Here is a 20,914-nt window from a genome sequence, read left to right on the forward strand (position 1 = left end):
GGGACCCACACAGCCCCCATCCAGCCTCTGCCTCAAATCTACCGTGAAAAGGGCAGCTCCCTATCCATCAATCACTCTTGCGACAAGCTGACTCCAGCCTTTCTCCACCAGGCGGGTCCTTTCCATCTTGGTAGCCGCCTCCAGCCTAGGCCGCTCCCTCCCCAGGGCCTGGTCTGGCCACGTCCTCACCCAGGGAGGAGAGCTGATTAGAATCCTCACCCTGTTTTCCTCATGGATCCAAAAGAGCCCGGGCTCCTGTCCACCAGACCAGAAGGAAATCCCAGCTCAACATGGAGCTTACACTCCCAGGGCAGGGCCTGCCAGTGGAACAGGAATTAGGGACCTCCCTGTGGTGTGGGCTGGATGCCGCTGGTGGGAGCCGCACAGGGGAAACCGTCTCCAGTATTTAATGCAGATGTGCTTATTTTAATGTGTGTTAAGACACTGAGTCTATGATTTCTCAGATATAAAGTTCCAATCAAAATTGACTGATGGAAGGAAAAAGAAAGGCCGAGACCACGCGAGGGCAAACGTGGTGGCCTGCAGAGGTCCCCGGGGGGTGCGCTGGGAGGGGCGGACAGCATGCTTTGTTCAGAAGGACGGATGTGGAGGAAGGCTCCCGTGGCAAGGGCCTTTCCCACAGCACCTCTCTCCATACTAAAGAATGACAAGAAGTCCGTTGTCTTGGAGTGAAAAGTGCAGGGCCTGGAGCTCCGCGCCCTCCACCCTTGCCCCCTTCCGCCGCCCACTGCAAGGCCCGGCTGAGGGAAGGGACTGGTAGCTCCTCCAGCCCCTTTCAGCCCCAACAAGCCTGAGCAAAACCACACTTGGCCCGCAGCTCAGCTACTTCTGCAGATGTGTGGAGGGAGCCGTGCTCGGCCAAGTGCCGCATCTGAGGGCAGCTTCCGATGCACACAGCCTGCTTCCAGCTGCCCAGAGACAGGGTTTCCTCCGCTCGCCAGCCCCTGCTCCTGCCCGAACGTGGTGGGCTTAGCTCAGAGTGCCGGCTGCTCTGTAGCCATGGAGCAGACCCCACAGACTTCGCTTGCAAGCTGGGAAGTCAGAGTTCCCTGGGGAGCCCTGGGATGTGGGGACAGGATAACAGGCTGGCAGCCAAGAGCTGAGAATGAAACGCGGTTGGGTCCAGTTGTTAGGAATGAGCATCTGAACACTCACAATTCAATGTGGGTGACCTGGGGCAGGGGTGGGGGCGGGGAAGGCATTCACCTCAAGGAGATCCAACGCAACTGTAGGTGCCACAGATGAAGTTTACACTGGCTATAACTCTACCCAAAGAGAGGAAATACTCAGAACTGGGAGAGTGTGGCTAAGGCCTCCACAAGGTGAGCCCAGAGAGGCATCTGGCCACTGTGACTTCAGCACGACACAGGGGACAAGGGGACAAGGGGCCCAGACTTACAGCTGGAGAAGAGCTCGGAGACAGATCAACAACCAGTCACAGTCACAGAATCACAGGCCCACGTTAACTGAATACTTAGCGCCGGACAGCATTTTCAAAGCATTGAATTCTTACAACAACCCTAGGAGTTAGGCACTTACTATTACCTCCATTAGAAACCGAGAGGCAGAGAGTTGGGTGCCAGAGCCACATGTGGACAGTGGATGTGGAACTGTCTGGCATCCACAGCTGCAAGACGCTACCACGAAGACCAAACAACACCTGTTTTTCCAGCGCATGCTCAACAAGTCATCCTCCAAGGCGACGCTGGTGAAGAGGCAGCTGACTGGCGTTCAAATCCGGGCTCCGACTGAGATAAGTAACGTGGGGGTGACAGCACCTGCTGTGTGCTGGGGGTACGGAGATGAAATGAGAGGCACTAAGAGCACACAGCAGGGTGTGCAGCACTCGGGGAGCCCTCTGTGGTTGCTCATGGCTGCCTATCAGCCTGGTCTCTCCGTGTTAATCATCTTTTCACTGCTGCGGTGAACTGTGTGAGGCGCTCCCTTTACAAAGAAGGAGCCTATTCAGCTCACAGCGTGGGGGTTCATGGACACTGTCGGGCAGGCCCCAAGGGTCTGGCCTCTGGTGAAGGCACCCTGTTTTAGGTTATTTATTTCCTTGAGAGACACAGAAATGGGGAGAGGGAGGGAGGAAGGGAGAGAGAGAGAGATGAAAGAGAGAGAGAGAGTTAGTTCTAATCCACTGGTTCACTCCCCAAAGGCCCAGGAGTCAGGGACTTATGTGCGTCTCATGCGGGTAGTAGGGATCATCCACACTTGAGCTCTCCTCTGCTGCCTCTTACAGTAGGCTTTAGAAGGAGACTGGAACCAGGAGCAGAGCTGGAACTCAAACCCAGGTACTCTGATATGGGACGTCCCAAGCAGTGTCTTACCCGCTAGGCCCAGTGTCCATCCCTGGCGATGGCATTCCTGTTGGCAGAGCCCAAGGTGGTAAGAGGGAGCGCACGTGTCTATGTGTTCTCCACTAACAAGCACGGCACTCCAGCCTCTTGACCCAATGCAATCCAATCACTTCCCAAAGGCCTACCTCCAAACACCACCACTGGATTAAGTCCCCACCCTCTTAGAACCATTAATGTAAGATTCTGGGGACCAAACCTTGGACGCTCGGGTCTTTGGAGGGGCGTTCAGCATCCTGCACTGTAGCACTCCTGGGCAGATAAACCTCAGGAGGCCTCACGGCAAGAGAGGCCCCTTCCCCGAGGGCGTCCCAAGCGCCATGTGCTCTGCTGAGCGTTTTAAGTGCCTCCTCTCCCTTGCAAGGCAGGTAGGTATAAGTATCTTAACTCAAAGCATCTGAATTATGGTGTACGCATTTGCCCCCTCTAACTTTAGCCACTTACTCACAGACAGATCTCTTCCGAGCACAAAAACCAAACAGCACCACCAAACCTGCAAAGCTGAAGCCTGGAGCCCTGAGCCCAACGGGGTGCCCAGCTGGCCCCTCCAGGCACTGCCCCCTGACGCTCAGAGCTATCTCCATAGCTGCCACAGGATACGCCCGGGACACCCTGAAGCTGCTAATCCTAGCATCAACACTGCGCTCTTCCTTGAAGGATTTCCTTTCCTTTCACAGAACTGGTACTGAACAACAGTAACACATAATCACAAACTGCGAACCCCAGCGCCTGTGCAGTGTGCAGCCTTCTGGGGGTATAGTTCAGAAAGTCCATGAAAAAGGTGTACCATGAAAAACCAAGTGCAGATTTCAAACCACACATACATGGACCTCTGCAATCCAAATAGGTGCTCTGTGTAACCAAAATAAATGTATCTTTCTGTCAAACTGTTGTTTTTGCACCAAAATAAACGTATCTTTTAGTTGTATTTTCCTCAAAAAGTACCCTCATACTTTTTTTTTTTTTTTTTTGACAGGCAGAGTGGATAGTGAGAGAGAGAGAAAGGTCTTCCTTTTGCCGTTGGTTCACCCTCCAATGGCCGCCGCGGCCGGCACACGGCGCTGATCCAAAGGCAGGAGCCAGGTGCTTCTCCTGGTCTCCCATGGGGTACAGGGCCCAAGCACTTGGGCCATCCTACACTGCCCTCCCGGGCCACAGCAGAGAGCTGGCCTGGAAGAGGGGCAACCGGGACAGAATCCGGCGCCCCGACCGGGACTAGAACCTGGTGTGCCAGCGCCGCAAGGCGGAGGATTAGCCTAGTGAGCCGCGGCGCCAGCCCCCTCATACATACTTTTAAAAAAGTATTTCATGTACTATTCTGTCTCTCACTTAACAAACGCTATCAATCTTTTCACACCTGAGTGGATGGTTCTGGATCACGTTTTGCAAACGTCTCTGGAGAAGGCAGCAGGACTTCAACTGGTTAAGGAAGGCTGCAGCTTTCTCCTTTTTACCATCTGTACTCTGTGATGCTTCACACAGGAAGCTTTACTGCCTATGTAAAAAAAGACATCCTGACTGCTTTTCTAAAACTAGTATCCAAAAGGTGATATAACTACGCTAAAAGTAAACCCGGCCAGTTTCATTTTTATTAATTTCCAGTTCTTGGCCTCCAAGGCACATGAGAACAGGTAAGTTTCTACCTCGTTACAAGCTGCTGAAACACTCCTTCGTCACGCTGGAGCTGAAGCTGTATCTGAAGTTTGTCTCTGTTCCTACAGAGTTCCCTGGGGCTTAAGCGAAGGGCTGGGGGGCTGGGCAGGGCCATCAGGCAGCTTCCAGCACCCCGCTCCAGGGACTGAACCCCTGGCAGTGTGCTGGAGCCACTGGACCCCTCTCAGAATGCATAAAATAAAACGTTGCATATCCCCTTCTCAGTGCGTTCAAATGCATAAAATGAAATACAAAGATCTGGCAATGGGACTGATTTCTTTCTTTCTTTCTTTCTTTCTTTTATTTTTTTTTTTTTTTTTTTTTTTTTTTTGACAGGCAGAGTGGACAGAGAGAAAGACAGAAAGAAAGGTCTTCCTTTGCCGTTGGTTCACCCTCCAATGGCTGCCGCGGCCGGCGCACCGCGCTGATCCAATGGCAGGAGCCAGGTGCTTCTCCTGGTCTACACTAAAAAGTCTCAGATTTATGACACAGCTGTGGTTTAGAGAATTTCTATTTGTATTAGCATTGGAAAGATGAAGGGAGAAAATTATTTTCAAATTTCTTCTCCGCATCTGTTTTTTATAAGACTTACTTTTTTTTTTTTTTAAGAAAATTGTTCATTTATTTGAAAGGCAGAGAGACAGAGGGAGAGACAGAGGGCGAGACCTTCCATCTGCTGATTCACTCCCCAGATGCACACAACAACCAGGACTGGGTGAAGCTGAAGTCTATGTGGGTGGCAGGGTCCCGAGTAGTTGAGCCATCACCTGCTGCCTCCAAGGGTACAGCACATTAGCAGGAAGTTGACATGGAAACCAGAGCTGAGACTTGAACCCAGGCACTCTGACGCGGGGATGTGGGGGTCCCAAGCAGCATCCTAACCACTGCACCAAAAGCCCATCCCCCTTTCATATTTTTTCTACCCAGACCGTTAGCTGATTGGGGGTCATTCAGAAGTAATTTGGGGGTTTCTCCATCTCTAGCACCATCTACCCCGTGTCCCTCCCCTACCTTGGCACTCCCAGGCCATGTTCCACACACTCACAGAAAGAAGCCGTCTTCCCACAGCGGCTTTCATATTTGCGCTAGATTTAACACGCAGCCGCCTTCCTTCCTGACAGCTATGAAGTGGTCTAACAAGTCCCGTCAGTTCTGAAAGAAGGAAGCTGGATAATCCGCCTACTTACTGGGGGCTGCCTAATCCAAATAGATGTTTTTCATCACCGAAGGTATTTTCCAGAACTCTGCAAATCCCGAGGATCAGTCTCCTTCCTTCGCACAAGCATCGGCACTGGATTCATTCTGAAATCACCGGCACCAACGGGGCTCTAGTGTTGGCCCGGGTTTCAGAAATTATCTGGGATCGCACTCTTTTCCTTCCACCAATAATTACAAGCATATTGCATTTGTGTGGCAACTTACACTCAGGAGTGGTGTTCGCTGTCAAAATCTAGCTCTCCCAGAGGCAGGATGTGGACCCCGAGCCCGGCTTCCTTACTGAATGTGTACCCCACGGAGTCAAGAGCCAACCCTGCAACTATTTCCATTGTAACACAGGACCCCCTAAACACAGCCAATGTGTGTCCTCATCAGCAAAACACAAAAATCTCACAGTCGCCTTTAAAATTCTCTGAACATTTGAAGAACTTAAAATGGGAGCAGCCCTTTGGCCTAGCAACTCAGACGCCACATTGGCGGGCTCTGTTCCCAATTCCAGCTTCAACTACTTGGGTCCTTGCAACCTGGGAGACGGGGATTCAATGTCCAGTCCCAGCCCTTATGGGTATTTGGGGAGTGAAACAGTGGATGGGAGCCCTGTCTGTGCTCTCTCTCTTTCTGCCTCTCAAACTTAAAAAAAAAAAAATAAACAGAAACAAAACAAAGTATTGCAAATATAAACAAATTCGCAATGTGAATTTAAAAGAAATTTAATCAAATTTGATTTTAATAATGACATGCAAGTATATTTCATGTCAATCCTGCACTGTCTGAAGATGATGATGTTTCCACCCCCCCCCCTTTTTTTTTTTAAGATTTATTTTATTTCTTTGAAAGAGTTACAGAGAGAGGTAGAAACAGAGAGAGGGAGATGTCTTTCCATCTGCAAGTTCACTCCCCAAATGACCACAACAGCCAGAGCTGAGCTGATCCAAAGCCAGGAACCAGGAGTTTCTTCCGGGTCTCCCATGCAAATGCAGGGACCTAAGAACTCGGGCCATCCTCTACTGCTTTCCCAGGCCATAGCAGAGAGCTGGATGAGAAATGGAGCAGCCGAGACTTGAACCGACACCCATATGGGATGCCAGTGCTGCAGGGCAAGGCTTTTTAACACTCTGTGCCACAGCGCCGGCTCTAACCATCCCAGTTTTAAAACTGAAAATTGGGGCTGACGTTGTGGTGCACCAGGTAAAACTCCCACCTTCTGCAGCACCAGCATCCCATACGGATGCCAGCTCAAGCCCCAGCTGCTCCACTTATGATTGCGCCCCTGCTGGTGCACCTGAGAGCAGAGGATGGCCCAAGTCCTTGGGTCCCTGCACCCCCATGGGAGATCTGGATGGAGCTCCTGGCTTCAGCCTGGCCCATTCCTAGTCGTTGCGGCCATTTGAGGAGTGAACCAGGGGGTGGAAGACCTCTCTCCTCTCTCTGCCTCTCTCTGACTCTGCCTTTCCCTGTATGTGTCACTCTGATTTCAAATGAATAAATAAATCTATGAAAAAGCACCAACTGGAAATCCTTCATTCTGTATACTCCTCCGGCCCAGGAAACCCTCTGCTCTGGGTAAACCAGGAGAGTTGGTCATCCTAGTTGTCACCATGGGCTTCAACTTTAAAAAATCCTGTGTAGGGTGAGAGCTAGAGTGTACCATGCAATGGTTTCTTTGCCATACCCGTGCTGCTCCACACAGATATGCCTGCTGACCCCTCTGTGCCACACTACATGGTCACATGTGGCCAGACATAAAAATAAGTTCAAACACTTACTTCCATAAATGGTTTTTAAAATTAGAAACAGGGATTGAACATCTTTCTTTTTGGAGATGGCCTAGAGACCTCACGGCTATTTGCCATGGAATTATTATGCACTATGCATAAATGCATAAATTGCTTAACTGCTAAACAGTTAGACTTCATTGATTATAAAGCCAGAAACTAACTCATGCTAACTTAAGCAGGCAAGGAATTTCTCAGGAAAATATGGAGTTGCTCACAGAATCCAAGACAACCTGGAGGAACTACGCTTTGACATGGGCAGGAAACAGGCAAGGTCCTGGGGTCCAAGTAGCAGGAAGTAGTGGGCAATCCCTTTAGGGAAAGGGTGAGCACACCTGTTCTGAGCGGGTGTACAATCTCTTCAGTAACTGCTCCATGTTGTCACTGCAGCACAGACAACAGGCACACAGATGCTCACGAGTGCCTCCCCACAAAACTTCATGTACAAAAGTAGCCTGAGTTCACAGTTTGGTGGCCCATCTTAGGGCGCTTCCTCTGCTAACATTTTCAGTCTTCACAACACCTGTCCCACATCCAGATTCCCGCCCGAGAACTTCACATCAGCACGAAGGACTTGGGTCACTTGCCCATTCTTTGCCCTCTGGGGGGAGAATGGAACACCTTGCCTGGCCACACTTTATCCAATCCTGGATTTGCTTTTCCCAAAGTTAAGGACTGACACCAGAGGAGGGGGAAGGGTTGCAGGAGAAGCCGAAACAACGGGGGGTTAGCCCGTCACCTCCCGTCTTCCTCGCTGGCCAACTCCTCGCCACCACCTCACTCCGAGGGAAAGACTGGGGGACACCCAGGCGGCAGGAGCAAGACAGCGTGCTCTCAGTCCGTCCTTTCAGGCGAGCCTGTGCGCTGGGCCCCACTTCTCCCAGAGCAGGGACTAGAAGGAAGGTTCGCTCACTGCATGCGCGAGACTACCATCAATATTCATCGGGTCTCACAGAGGGAGAAATGGTCCCTGTAGAGATGGCTGCACGGGGGCTCATGTGCGTGTCTCTGTGAGTGACACACAGCCACTGGAATTGCTCTGTGAGGCCCTGGGAGAGGCAGACAGCTAGGGGATGCAGCTACTCCGTGAACGGGACCGTGAGAACTTTGTGTTGTTTCCATCCAGGCCTCTCTCTGAGGCACCATCAAACGCAAGTTTTGATTTCTCCAACACAAATAACACCCTCTATCGCCCCCTCCCATCAGCCAGGGCCTGGCACTCTGGCCCTTGTGGAGTCACAGTGGGCTACACCCCTCGGCAGAGCAGGCTGCAAGGAATGGATTCTGCGCCACCTCCCAGGGATCTGGTGCAACACGCCTATTGTTAGAAGGAGTGGGGGAGGGAGATTGCTCCTCCACATTCTAGCAAGTTAATCCCGGGGAGACTGCTCTGTGGGTTCCTTTTATCCTAGAAGCAAAATAGTCCCAGTTGCCAGTGTCCGGGAGTCTCTGCCTTGTGTTTTGGCCTAGCCTGGTTCTGACCCTCACCCCCACCCCTCCTCTCACAACACCCCCGCTTCGTGGGGATGGGCCCTTTGATCTTGGCTCTGGTGGAAACCAGAGGAAATCCAAGATTATGCTCTGATGGCCAAAGAATGTGTACCAGCCCCGGGGAGGGGCACTCGGCTGGAATGAGATACAAGCATGGATTCCATGTTGGTGAAAAACACCTGTGTTTTGTGATTTCTGCAGAAGTTGAATTAATCAAGGCAGAAACTGGGGAAAGTGGTTTTGATAGTGGAAAAACACGGTTCCTTCATCACCATACCTGACAGTAAGGTTTAGGATGACCTGCTGCTGGGGTTTCTCAGACTTGGGGACGTTCTGTGACATACAGGACAGTCCTGGCCCACGGGGATGGGCTGGTCTCCCCAGGGGCGATCACGACAACCATGGTGACGCACTGTGCATCGCACACCTGCTCCGGGCACTTCACATGCATTCACAGCCTAACCCGTGCAGTGGGAGAGGGTCTGTATTTACTTCTGTTTTATGAATAAGGAAACCGAGGATCAGACGAGGCAAGTAACTCTCCCCAGGTCACAGCTAAGGAAGTGTAGAACTGGGACTGAAATCCAGGCCTGACCCCCAAATCCGTGTTCTTAACCAGAAGGTTATGAAAGTAATCATATACGGGAAAAGGCTTTCAGGGGTTATTGAATTGGGTGGCTCTGGACAACTCATAGCTGTGACCACTCCCCAAACTGCAAAGAGGTTTAGAAAAAAAAAAAAAAAATCATCAGGGCCGATGCTGTGCCAGGTAGGTTAAGAGTCTGTCTGCACCGCGAGTCCCGGCTGCTCCACTTCCAATCCAGCTCCCTGCTAATGGCCTGGGAAAGCAGTGGAAGATGCCCCAGGTCCTAGGTCCCCTGCACCTGCGTGGGAGAACAGAAGACGCTCTTGGTTCCTGGCTTCAGATTGGCCCAGCTCTGGCCATAGCAGCCATTTGGGGAGTGAACCAGCAGATGGAGGCCCTCTCTTCCTGTCTCTCCTTCTTTGTATCTATAATTCTGCCTCTCAAACAAATATTTTAAAAAAAGATAAGGAAAAAAGTTTTTTTTTTTTTAATTTGACAAGTCACGCTTAAACATTCTTGAAGTTACCACACACCACTTGGGATGACCACATCCCATATCAGACTGCCTGAGTTCAAGTCCTGGCTCCTCCCTTTCTGATCCAGCTTCCTGCTAATGCACATCCTATGAGGCAGCAGGTGATGGGTCAAGAACTTGGGTCCCTGCCACCCATGTGGGAGACTCAGATTGGGCTTCAGGTTCCTGGCTTTGGCCTGACCCAGACCTGACTGTTGAGGGCATTTGGGGAGTGAACAGAAGATCTCTCTGTGTTTCTCTCTCTCTCTCTGCCTTTCAAATAAATAAATATATAAATGTACTTTTAAAAAGAAATAAGATATATTGGGGCTGGTGCCTGCAGTGCTGTCATCCCATATGGGCGCCAGTTCTAGTCCCAGCTGCTCCTCTTCCAATCCAGCTCTCTGCCATGGCCTGGGAAAGCAGTAGAAGATGGCCTAAGTCCTTGGGCCCCTGCACCCATACGGGAGACCAGGAAGAAACTCCTTCCTGGCTTCTGACTTCAGATCAGCACAGCTCCGGCCATTGCAGCCAGTTGAGGAGTGAACTAGCAGATGGAACACTTCTCTCTCTCTTCCTCTCCTTCTCTCTCTGTGTAATTCTGACTTTCAAATAAATAAATAAATCTTAAAAAAGAAACAGGTATAAATATAAATATCAGTTTACTGTCTTATAACTTCAAATCAGTGAAGAAAAGGTAAAGGACTCAATAAGTGCTGCTGGGACAGTGAGACCTATCTGAAAACAGAATGAAGCTGGATTCCTATTTCGTGCTTTAAAATAAATTCCCGGCCAGTCCCGCGGCTCACTAGGCTAATCCTCTGCCTAGCGGCGCCAGCACACCGGGTTCTAGTCCCGGTCGGGGCGCCGGATTCTGTCCTGGTTGCCCCTCTTCCAGGCCAGCTCTCTGCTGTGGCCCGGGAGTACAGTGGAGGATGGCAAGTGCTTGGGCCCTGCACCCCATGGGAGACCAGGAGAAGCACCTGGCTCCTACCATCGGATCAGCGCGGTGCGCCGGCCATGGCGGCCATTGGAGGGTGAACCAATGGCGAAAGGAAGACCTTTCTCTCTGTCTCTCTCTCTCACTGTCCACTCTGCCTGTCAAAATAAATAAATAAATAAATAAATAAATAAATAAATTCCCAATGGCTCAAAGTCTGTGTGAGAAAATGAAGTCAAAGAAACATTAGATGGAAGAATGGGAATGGGGAAATCTTTGTGAGTATGATGCAAAATACAGAAGATATAAAAGGAAAATTTATAAATTGACCACATTACAAAAATACTTGGCATGCTAAAACAAAGTTAAGAAGATAAACTGGGGGAAATATTTCAGTGCTCACAAACCAAGAACAAATTTCCTTAATGGGTAAAGCTTTTGTGCCAGTCATAAGAAAAAGACTAATAAACAACACAACACAGTAAGGAAATAATGAGCATCTGAACAGTCAGTTCACAGAAGAAACTGATTCTGAACCATCTGAAAACCGTTCAGCTTCACTAACAATAAGAAAAATGACAGGCAATGGGCCGGCGCCGTGGCTCACTTGGCTAATCCTCCACCTGCAGCGTCGGCACCCTGGGTCCTAGTCCCGGTTGGGGCACCGGGTACTAGTCCCGGTTGCTCCTCTTCCAGTCCAGCTCTCTGCTGTGGCCCGGGAGTGCAGTGGAGGATGGCCCAAGTGCTTGGGCTCCTGCACCCACATGGGAGACCAGGAGGAAGCACCCAGCTCCTGGCTTCGGAAAGGCGCAGCGCAGGCCATAGCAGCCATTAGGGGAGTGAACCAACGGAGGGAAGACCTTTCTCTCTCTCTCTCTCTGTCTATAACTCTACCTGTCAAATAAAAAAAAATTCTTAAAAGAAAAAAGAAAAATGACAGGCAAGACTATAATCAACCACTGTGTCCCCTCACCTGATTGGCATAAATGGAAGTTTGGTAACTGTATTGGTCGGGTGAAAATTGATACCATCTCTTTAGAAGGCCCCTGGCAACTGGTGCCATGGCTCACCTGGCTAATCCTTCACCTGTGGCACTGGCAGCCCGGGTTCTAGTCCTGGTTAAGGTGCCAGGTACTAGTCCCGGCTGCTTCTCTTCCAGTCCAGCTCTCTGCTGTGGCCTGGGAACGTAGTGGAGGATGGCCCACGTGCTTGGGTCCGTGCACCCGCATGGGAGACTGAGAGGAAACACCCGGCTCCTGGCTTGGGATCGGCGCAGGGCTAGCCATAGCAGCCATTAGGGGAGTGAACCAATGGACGGAAGACCTTTCTCTCTGTCTCTCTCTCTCTCACTGTCTATAACTCTACCTGTCAAACAAACAAACAAAAAAGGCAGCTGGCAACATCTGCCACAGTTTAAAGCAAACCATTACCCTTGATTTGACAATCCTGCAGAAATACTCATGCAGCAAAATGATTTATCTGCAAGAATTTTTGTTGGATAATTTTTAAAATTTTGTAAATTTATCTGAAAGCAGAGAGACATAGAGAAAGAGACAGTGACAGAGAGAAACCTTCCATTCCCTAGTTCACTCTCCAAATGCTCACAACAGCAGGGCCTAGGCCAGGCCAAAGCAAAGAGACTGGATCTCAGTCTGGGTCTCCCTGGGGCTGGCAGGGACTCAAGTACCTGGGCCATCCCTGCTGCCTCACAGGGTCCACACACATCAGCAAGAAGCCGGAACAGAAACAGAGCTGGGAATTGAACCAGATACTCCGACATGGGATGCGGGTATCCCAAGCAGCATCTCGACTGTGCATCAGATATCCCCCGGCCGGTGCGTTTTTGGTAACTGGAAGCAGCCTTTAGATCCAACAAAGGGGACCGATGAAATAAATTGTGTTATGTCTGTAAAGTGCAATAGTAAACATCCATGGGAAAGAATAAGGAGACATTACCTGTAGGGATAAGGGATGATCTGCAAGATATGCTTAAAAATAAATAAAATGCAGAACAACATGTAAAATATGTCACTATCTATGTGTATGTCTTGAAGTAAGGCAGATAGTACACTGTATGTACATACGCTTGCAAATCAATGAAAACCCATGGAAAGAAACATAAGATACTGGTGGCAGTGACTCCCATAAGGAAGGGAGCTAGAGATTATTTTTGCATCTTTTAAAATGTGTAATGTGTTAATGCTCTATACCAACCAATCAATCAATAAACAAATAGCAACTGTAACAATTATCAGACAGACACAGCGCTGCATCACAGCCATGAAGCCTGTGACCCTGCGGAGGGCCTGCCCTTGGTTTCGTGCTCTGATGCTTCATCTTTAAAGTCCTCATATTTGAACAAATGGCCCCTGACTTCCGTTCTGTACTGGGCCTGTAATTGTTTAGCTAGTCCTGGAGAGATCCTTGGTTTACAAATGCTATCTGAGACTGAGTCACAATTTAAATGGAAGCATGTGTGGAGTTCAAATACATTTTCATTTTCTTGTGGCCACCAATAGCCACAAATTAAATCTTTGCAATTGCAGTGCACTGCAGGTAAGCATCAGCACAAGCCACACATACGCTACCTTCCCCCCACCACCACCCCCCGCCCCGCCCCGCGCCACCACCATGAGCACAGCCGGGCCAGGCTGCAACAGCCATTCACAGCTCTTCAAAATGGACGTGACGCCGCAGCCCTTCGTGAAAGGAAGCCCTGGGCCACCAAACGCTCACACGCTTCTGCAGACCAAACACAATCATAGTTCCACTGAAACATACATGCAGGGGGTATTTAGCTTTTAGGGGTTTTTTATGATAACCTTGAGAGGGGAACACAGCAGCATGAGCTCCTGTCTGGCCAGGGTTGCACGGATCGGCCCGTCTCAAGTCCAGGTAGCTTTCCATCTGGGCAGTTGTGGCTAAGGATGCTTATCCGAAAATGAATGGGTTATCAACATATTTTATTACAGGACTAGAGCACAGCAAAGAGAATCAAAGACAATGCTTAAAGGATCAGGTGATTAAAAAAAATAAGATGCAGCTAAGACAACAGTGATGCATTTCTTACGCATGTGCTTTCTGAGCTAGAAAATGGGTAAAACGCCACCTGTTTTTCCACAAAACCAAGCCATAAATTAAATGAGATAATGGAGGTAAGCGTGCTTTGTAAATTGCTAATTACTAAGGCATCAGCCTCCATATTATTATGTGAGGATATCATCTGGAGTGGGTATTTGTGGTTTTACTGCTGGCACTGTTCTGAAGGGGAGGAGACAGGCACATAATACCTACAGCAGTAACTGCAGTAACTGCACCTTCCAAGTTACAGACATAACACACACACCATGTAATAAACCTCACACCAGGTAATAAACAGAAGTCCCAGAAACAAATCACATGAAAATCTTCCTTCACTTTCTGCCATAAATTCTATTCTGTTTGTACAGTGTGAATTCTTCTTCTTTTTTTTAAAGATTGTATTTATTTATTTGAGAGATTAGAGTTATAGACCGTGAGAGGGAGAGACAGAGAGAAAGGTCTTCCATCTGCTGGTTCACTCCCCAAATGGCCACAATGGCCGGAGCTGTGCCAATCCGGAGCCAGGAGCTCCTTCTGGGTCTCCCACTTGGGTGCAGGGGCCCAAGCACTTGGGCCATCCTCTGCTGCTTTTCCAGGCTATAGCAGACAGCTGGATTGGAAGTGGAGCAGCCAGGACTCAAACCAGCATCCATATGGTATGCTGGCACCGTAGGCAAAGGATTAACCTAGTGCGCCACAGCGCCAGCCCCATAGTGTGATTTCTTCCATGAGGTTTTTCTTTTATAAGAAAACACTTCAGGGGCCGGCACTGTGGTGCAGTAGGTTAATCCTCCACCTGTGGCACCGGCATACCATATGGGCGCCGGTTCTAGTCTCTGCTGCTCCTCTTCCAATCCAGCTCTCTGCTATGGCCTGGGAAAGCAACGGAGGATGGCCCAAGTGCTTGGACTCCTGCACCCACATGGGAGACCAGGAAGAAGAACCTGGCTCCTGGCTTCGGATCAGTTCAGCTCCGGCTGTTGCGGCCATTTGGGGAGTGAACCAACAGAAGGAAGACCTTGCTCTCTCTCTTTCTCTCTCTCTCACTGTCTGTAACTCCAACTCTCAAATAAATAAAATAAAATCTTTAAAAAAATAAATTAAAAAAAAAAGAAAATGCCTCAGGGGCTGGGCATTTGGCGCAATGGTTGAGACATCAGGTGGAGGGCTGGCACCAAGGCGTAGCAGGTAAAGCCGGCACCTGTAATAGCAGCATCTCAGTACGGGTACTGGTTCTATTCCCGGCTGCTCCACTTCCAATCCAGCTCCTTGCTAATGCACTTGGGAAAGCAGCAGAAAATGGTCCAAGTCCTTGAGCCCCTGCACCCATGGTGGGAGACTGAAAAGAAGCTCCTGGTTTTTGATTGGATTGACTAAACTCTGGCTTTGCAACCATTTGGGGAGTAAACCAATGGATGGAAGTGCTCTCTCTCTCTCTCTCTCTCCCCCTCTCTCTTTCACACACACACACACACACACACACACACAAAACACACACTGCCTCTGCCTCTCTGTAACTCTTTTTTTTTTTTTTTTTTTTTTTTTTTTTTTTTTTTTTTTTTTTACAGGCAGAGTGGACAGTGAGAGAGAGAGAGAAAGGTCTTCCTTTACCGTTGGTTCACCCCCCAGATGGCTGCTGCGGCTGGCACACCGCACTGATCTGAAGCCAGGAGCCAGGTGCTTCTCCTGGTCTCCCATGCGGGTGCAGGGCCCAAGCACTTGGGCCATCCTCCACTGCCCTCCCCGGCCACAGCAGAGAGCTGGACAGGAAGAGGAGCAACCGGGACAGAATCCGGCGCCCCAACCGGGACTAGAACCCGGTGTGCCAGCGCTGCAGGCGGAGGATTAGCCTATTGAGCCGTGGCGCCGGCCCTCTGTAACTCTTTAAAACTAAACAAATAAATAGACATCACTTAGGACACCTGCATCCCACATCGGAGTAGCTGGGTTTGAGTGCCAACTCTGTTTCCAATTCCAGCTTCTTGCTAATGCACACCTGGAAGGCAGTAGGCAATGGCTCAAATTACTTGGATCCCTGCCACCCATGTGAGAGACCTGGATTGAGTTTTGGCTCCTGGCTTTGCCCCGCCCAAACACACCTGTGCCTGGATTCAGTGATTTCCAGATCCAACTCCTGACTCCAGCTTCCTGCTAATATAGACCCTGGGAGGCAGCAGTGATGACTCAAGAAATTAGGCTCCTGTCACCCACATGGGAGAGCTGGACTGTGTTCCCAGCTCCCAGATTTGCTCCCCCTGGCTGTAGTGGGCATTTGGAGAGTAAATTAGAGAATGGGAGCATGCACTCTCTCCACACAGACCGAATAAGTAAAAAATAATTTTAAAAATTTAAGCACAGCTGAATGGCTTAAAATGAAACCATTAGACTATTCCAGGATGCATCACCTCATCCTTGTCTCATGGGACAGACCCTGCCACTAGAATAACCCCGGAATGGATTACTGGATTTATCCTGGGGGCAGATCTGAGCTGCCAATCAGTGGACAAACCCATCACAAAGGAAGCAGTCATCTCCAGTCACCTGTCACGGTGATAGTAACACCTGCCCCTGCTCCAGTTCTCAAAAAGACTCTACTAGGGAGGGGGCCTCATCAGTCCCATTTTAGAGATGGGAAACTGAGACACAGCCAGGTCCAGAGCCTTTCACACTCTGGAAGGGACCATGTGCACACTGAAGTCCCCAGTGGCGTGCAATCCTCACACAGGGCTTTCGGGAAACAGCCACCATCCCTAACACCAGCTGCACCAAAACCCCAGAAGCTCACAGACATTCCTGGGCGAGGGACCAGCACTGTGGCATAGTGGGTAAGGCCGCTGCCCACGTGGCTGGAATCACACCCGGGTGCTGGTTTAAGTCCAGTACTCCATTTCTGATTCAGCTCCCTGCTAATGTGCCTGGGAAAGCAGCAGAGGATGTCCCAAGTGCTTAGACCCCTGCTACCCATGTGGGAGACCCAGATGGAGTTCCAGGCTCCTGTCTTCAGCCTGGCCCAGCCCTGGAATTTGGGGAGTGAACTAGTGGATGGAAGATCTCTCCTCGCCAATTCTGCATTTCAAATAAATAAAATCTTTAAAAAAAAAAAATTCCCAAACCTGTGCAGTCAACACTGTGGGATCCAAGAATCTACTCTTTCAAATTTTGTTAATTTTTAAAAATTGTGATAAAGAGTATGCAACATAAAAATGATAAAAATGTTTCATTTCCGTGATTCCTGCATGAACGATGCAGTGGCATTAAGCACGTTCAGAGCTCTGTGCACCTGGCACAGACACCCAGGTCCAGCACTTCTTCATTTTTGCAAACTGAAGCTCTACCCATTAAACAGTAACTCTCCAGTGCCCTCTCCCTCCAGCCCATAGTAATCACTGGCCTGCTTTTCCTTATGAATTTGCCTAATTTAGGCACTTCAAAAAATAGAATCGTATGATATTTGTCCTTTTACCTTAGGTCACATAGCACGGTGTTTTCAAGTGGAGGTAAGTATCAGAATTCCACTCCTGTTCAAGGCTAACATTCCACTGGAGGTATTCGTACATTTTGCTTATCCATTCATATATTCGAGGACTTTGGGTTGCTTCCACCTTCTGGCCATTGTGGATAGCGCTGTTGTGAACACAGAGATATAAATATCTGTGTAAGCCCTGCTTTCAATTCTTTTGGGTACAGTCCCCAAATGCCCACAACACCCACGAGTGGAACTGCCGGGTCACATAGTATTTCTATATTCAAGTTTTTGAGGCACTACCATATTTTCTTCAGTGGCTGCACCATTTTACACTGCAACCAGAAACACACAAGAGTTCCAGTTTTGGAGGTGGGCATTTGGTGCAGTGGTTACGATGCTGCTTGGGACGTCTGCATCCCACATCATGCAGAGTACCTGGTTTGAGCCCTGGCTCCTGCTAACACACACCCTGGGCGACAGCAGATGATGGCTCAAGTACTCGGGTCCCTACCTCCCATGGGGGAGACCTGGGTTGAGTTTCTGGCTCCTGTATCCTGGTTTTGACCTAGCCTAGCCCTGGCTGTTGTGGGGATTTGGGGAGAAAACCAGCAGATAGAGGATCTCTCTGTGTGTCAGTTTCCATATGTCTCTCTGCCTTTCTAATAAAATAAAAATAAATAAATAAAAGAGAACGTTCCAATCTTCCCAGGTCCTCTCCAACTCTTGACATCCCCTCCACCTGAAAGCTTCCCTCATGCTCGGGTTTATGTCCACATCATTTTTGGAGGGGAAAACGCACTGGTAAAGAAATCTGGGAAACAGGGCCTAGGCTTTCAAGTGGTGAAAGTGTGCCCCCTAGTGGTTGCTCTCTGCAACATTAAAGAATCCCAGGCCAAGGGGAGGAGGAGGGCCCTGCCCCCGTTAATTCACACATCACAGTTGGCTGGGACTGTGCAAATTGTGGCAGTACCTTCTGTAATGCAGAGTGACATTTCTTTTATTGTTTTCATGTTTTATTATTATTTATTTGAGTGACAGAGAAATAGAGAGACAGACGGACTGACAGCCAGACAGAACTACCATCTGCCAGTTCACTCACCAAGAATCCACAACAGCTGGGGCTGGGCCACACCAAAACCGGGAGCCTCCCAGGCGGGTGGCAAGGACTCGACTACCTGAGTCATCACTGCTGCCTCCCAGGGTGTGCCCTAGGAGGAAGCTGGACTCAGGAGCCAGAGCTGGGAATCGAACCCAGGCACCTCAGGGCGGGAGGCAAGCCTCTTCACCACTGGGCTAGGTGCCCGCTCCTGAGCTATATTTCTTGAGTGCTTCCAGATCGCACCTCAGCCCTCTGCATGGCACTGACAGGGGCGTTTACTGGGGTCCTGCTGCCACTATAGCCGCTCCTGGCCCCCTTTACTTCATGGGGGAACGGATACTCGGGCACATTGACTTGTCCAAGGCCCTGGCTCTACTCCCAAGCCTCAGGTCCTCTCCGCAGGTCAGCACACACCACCACACTGGAAAAGGAACGGAGCGGTTAGTGGAAGGGAAATCCACACCTCCTTATGGGAGTTCCCTGCAAGCACATGAGGACAGCAGAGATAAGCACTGGAAGTCCCTGGGACAGGGCAGGCGCTGCAGCACAGTGGGGTAAAGCCCTGGCCTGCAGTGCCTGCATCCCATACAGGCACCGGTTCGAGTCCTGGCTGCCCTACTGGTTAGACAAGCAGCTGGGACACTGGCCTGCACGGGTGACAGGACAAGCCCCTCAGAAGCCAGTCTTTCAGCTTCCCGAACTTCCCGTGGGAAACTGCAGGAGACCCCGCACTTCATCTCAAGGCATCGGCCATCTCTGGGCCCTCCCTAAGGGAGCACGCATAGGGACATCCGACATCTGACTCTATCCTGGTACCCCCTGCGGGGCTATCACGTGACAGAGACCAGACTTTGGAGAGAACGCCGTGGGCAAAGTGACAAGAAGTGACAAGCAGCACTCCTGGCCAATGAGGAGAGTCCCGAGGGGCCTGGGCCATCTGGGTTTGGTGTGGGCACCTTGTGTGTGAGCATCTGACCGGGCGACACCCAAGCCAGCCTGGACAGCCACCTCTGGGCCCCGCACACCCACAAATGCCCCAGGCAGTGGGCCAGATCTTCCAGTTCTCAGATCCTAAGCGTCTCCATGAAAGATGAGAGAAGAAAAGAAGGAAAGAGAAACCGGCGAGAAACGGGGCCAAGCAGGCGAGGCTGGCAGGAGGGGTGACGGCGGCGTCGCCGAGGGCAGCTTTCTCCGTGTGAAGGCGGCTGCATGAAGACAGGACGGTGCAGCGGGCAGCTGAGTCAGGATGCAGACAGCGCTGCGGGAGGGGCCCAGCCACCCAAGCCCGCCCTCGGGTGCCCTCAGGAAGCTGGTGCAGTGGCTGAGACCAGGGCTCCCCCCGCAGCTGCTCCACGCTCCTCTTAGCAGCTGTGCGACCTCAGGCACTGGCATCTCCCCGTCTCCTCTGTCGTGGTTAAGACAAACTGGGGGCAAAGGCCTGTAGCTTAGAGGTTAAGAGGTCTCATCCCACATCCGAGTGTCTGGACTGACTCCGGCTTCCTGCTGATGCAGACCCTGGGAGGGTCGCTGGTTCCCGTCCTCCACGTGGGAGACCTGGATTGCACGCTCAGCTCCCGGCTTTGGCCTTGGTTCTGTGATGTACCAGTGGATGGGGGCTCTCTCTGTCTGTCCCTGTCTCTCTCCTCTCAACTGTTTTTTTTTTTTTAATTAAAAACAAAGATTCCTGGAAAACGGAATTGAAAAGACAAATTTATCTTGGAATAATAATAAGCTCGCTCACAGATCTGTTCTGAGGGTTAAGTGAAATAACATAAAACACGTAGTTAAGCCCTGACATATATTAATGACCAAAATGAACTTAGTCACGCCCAAAGCATGAAGAGGATCTTGGTGGGTAGAGGAAGCTCCCTATTATGGGTTGCTGTGGGCCAGTTAACCTCGCCTCCCAACTTCACATCAGATCAGATACTGCCACGGTCTGTGCACTTACTAGACACATTTATCTGCCAATAGCCAGATAACTTGTGAAAGCTGATTACGGCTCTAACCATGCCTGGCACAAAAAGTTTGCTTGTGGGGGACCTCGAGGTCTAGAAGCAGGATCTGGTCAGCCTTAAGGCTTTGGGCCATGCAGATATTTTGATGCCGGGGCTGGACACAGGTCAGCTCTGAATGGAGCCTCAGGACCTAGTGTAGAGGACCTAGTGGATTCTTTGTTCTTCTCATGCAAGGGCAGGAAGTGATGATAAGTTGATAAATTACTCTAGCCGATAAGTGTATCTTGGATGCCACTGATTTTAATGATAAGAACTCATTTCTAGGGCCAGTGCTGTGGCATAGTAGGTTAAACCTCTGCCTGTGGTGCTGGCATCCCATATGGGCACTGGTTTGTGTCCTGGTTGTTTCTCTTCTGACCCAGCTCTCTGCTTATGGCCTGGGAAAGCAGTGGAAGATGGCCCAGGTGCTTGAGCCCCTGCATCCACGTGGGGGACCCAGAAGAAGCTCCTGGCTCCAGATCGGCTCAGCTCCAGCCGTTGTAGCCATTTGGGGAGTGAACCAGCAGATGGAAGACCTTTCTCTTTGTCCTTCCCTCTCTCTCTGTGTAGCTCTCTCTCAAAAAAAAAAAAACACCAAAACAAAACAACAAAAGAAACACACACACACACACAAAACTGGGCTTATTAGCAAATCCATCTCTCCCCCAGTGAAAACCAATCTAACGCATCTATTATGCTCATTATAACGTTCT

At 50.2% G+C, this 20,914-nt stretch overlaps 1 long non-coding RNA gene across 2 annotated transcripts in view; it reads right to left on the reverse strand.

Moving 5' to 3' along the window:
- LOC149121946 (uncharacterized) overlaps positions 1-20,914 on the reverse strand; it is a 56,618-nt gene that overhangs the window by 22,674 nt on the left and 13,030 nt on the right. Inside the window, exons 2-3 of one of the 2 annotated variants that reach the window (XR_016222053.1) lie at positions 17,103-17,263; positions 8,773-9,402 (exon numbers count right to left, since the gene is read on the reverse strand). This is a non-coding gene — a long non-coding RNA (uncharacterized LOC149121946). Of the gene's footprint in view, positions 1-8,772; positions 9,403-17,102; positions 17,264-20,914 lie in introns of those variants that run through there. The other variant, XR_016222052.1, reaches the window with a different exon arrangement.

The sequence above is a fragment of the Oryctolagus cuniculus genome, chromosome 15, assembly GCF_051225735.1.
Source record: "Oryctolagus cuniculus isolate XC-2025 breed Fujian yellow rabbit chromosome 15, ASM5122573v1, whole genome shotgun sequence".
Taxonomy (NCBI): domain Eukaryota; kingdom Metazoa; phylum Chordata; class Mammalia; order Lagomorpha; family Leporidae; genus Oryctolagus; species Oryctolagus cuniculus.